The following is a 2,437-nucleotide window of genomic DNA, read 5'->3' as shown; positions in this document are numbered from 1 at the left end:
AGCACAATCCACGCCTTCATGACGACGGCTTCTTATGCTCAAAATCCACTCATTTGTGTAAAAACACAGACAACTGCAAAAGCAACGAAAGCATTCTACTCCCAATTGTCAGTGTTTTTGAAGACGAAAGACAAGGCTTGCTTTGAACAATTGGGATGCAGCACAACCTAGGTTGCCGAATAATGCGTGCATGGTGATTGCACGGTGCTGTTTTTGGGGCCCCAATCGAATGGAGATGCGGCCTAATTGTAACTGCGCATGATTTATACTCCAATGATATGATGTGATATGACGCAGTGACATCTCCTCCATTTTCCTTCCTCGAGTTCAAATCCCATCCGTGCCTATGTGCCACGTCATAGGCTAATTTGATAGCCAAAGAGTTTAGCCGCATGGCACTTGTACTTCTTACCGTGTATGCTGAAAACAGCTGCCTTCGTGTAGTGGCTCTGTGGCGCAATGGATAGCGCGTTGGACTTCTAGGCAATGAGAAGAAGCTATTCAAAGGTTGTGGGTTCGAGTCCCACCAGAGTCGACACCAAATCTAGCTGTTGCCTCCCGTTTCTTAACAATCAAAACAAGTTAGAGCTATCTTGTTTTTCAAAATCTGCTGACACATTCAACAGACAAAGACACCGAATGCAATGTTTACTACGAGAAGCCCTATCCCTGATGGTCTAGTGGTTAGGATTCGGCGCTCTCACCGCCGCGGCCCGGGTTCGATTCCCGGTCAGGGAAAGCTTTAGTTAAAAGCACAATCCACGCCTTCATGACGACGGCTTCTGATGCTCAAAATCCACTCATTTGTGTAAAAACACAGACAACTGCAAAAGCAACGAAAGCATTCTACTCCCAATTGTCAGTGTTTTTGAAGACGAAAGACAAGGCTTGCTTTGAACAATTGGGATGCAGCACAACCTAGGTTGCAGAATAATGCGTGCATGGTGATTGCACGGTGCTGTTTTTGGGGCCCCAATCGAATGGAGATGCGGCCTAATTGTAACTGCGCATGATTTATACTCCAATGATATGATGTGATATGACGCAGTGACATCTCCTCCATTTTCCTTCCTCGAGTTCAAATCCCATCCGTGCCTATGTGCCACGTCATAGGCTAATTTGATAGCCAAAGAGTTTAGCCGCATGGCACTTGTACTTCTTACCGTGTATGCTGAAAACAGCTGCCTTCGTGTAGTGGCTCTGTGGCGCAATGGATAGCGCGTTGGACTTCTAGGCAATGAGAAGAAGCTATTCAAAGGTTGTGGGTTCGAGTCCCACCAGAGTCGACACCAAATCTAGCTGTTGCCTCCCGTTTCTTAACAATCAAAACAAGTTAGAGCTATCTTGTTTTTCAAAATCTGCTGACACATTCAACAGACAAAGACACCGAATGCAATGTTTACTACGAGAAGCCCTATCCCTGATGGTCTAGTGGTTAGGATTCGGCGCTCTCACCGCCGCGGCCCGGGTTCGATTCCCGGTCAGGGAAAGCTTTAGTTAAAAGCACAATCCACGCCTTCATGACGACGGCTTCTGATGCTCAAAATCCACTCATTTGTGTAAAAACACAGACAACTGCAAAAGCAACGAAAGCATTCTACTCCCAATTGTCAGTGTTTTTGAAGACGAAAGACAAGGCTTGCTTTGAACAATTGGGATGCAGCACAACCTAGGTTGCCGAATAATGCGTGCATGGTGATTGCACGGTGCTGTTTTTGGGGCCCCAATCGAATGGAGATGCGGCCTAATTGTAACTGCGCATGATTTATACTCCAATGATATGATGTGATATGACGCAGTGACATCTCCTCCATTTTCCTTCCTCGAGTTCAAATCCCATCCGTGCCTATGTGCCACGTCATAGGCTAATTTGATAGCCAAAGAGTTTAGCCGCATGGCACTTGTACTTCTTACCGTGTATGCTGAAAACAGCTGCCTTCGTGTAGTGGCTCTGTGGCGCAATGGATAGCGCGTTGGACTTCTAGGCAATGAGAAGAAGCTATTCAAAGGTTGTGGGTTCGAGTCCCACCAGAGTCGACACCAAATCTAGCTGTTGCCTCCCGTTTCTTAACAATCAAAACAAGTTAGAGCTATCTTGTTTTTCAAAATCTGCTGACACATTCAACAGACAAAGACACCGAATGCAATGTTTACTACGAGAAGCCCTATCCCTGATGGTCTAGTGGTTAGGATTCGGCGCTCTCACCGCCGCGGCCCGGGTTCGATTCCCGGTCAGGGAAAGCTTTAGTTAAAAGCACAATCCACGCCTTCATGACGACGGCTTCTGATGCTCAAAATCCACTCATTTGTGTAAAAACACAGACAACTGCAAAAGCAACGAAAGCATTCTACTCCCAATTGTCAGTGTTTTTGAAGACGAAAGACAAGGCTTGCTTTGAACAATTGGGATGCAGCACAACCTAGGTTGCCGAATAAT

Source organism: Notolepis coatsorum (genome assembly GCF_963971535.1).
Source record: "Notolepis coatsorum genome assembly, contig: SUPER_19_unloc_1, whole genome shotgun sequence".
NCBI lineage: Eukaryota > Metazoa > Chordata > Actinopteri > Aulopiformes > Paralepididae > Notolepis > Notolepis coatsorum.
This window is presented reverse-complemented; position numbering follows the sequence as displayed.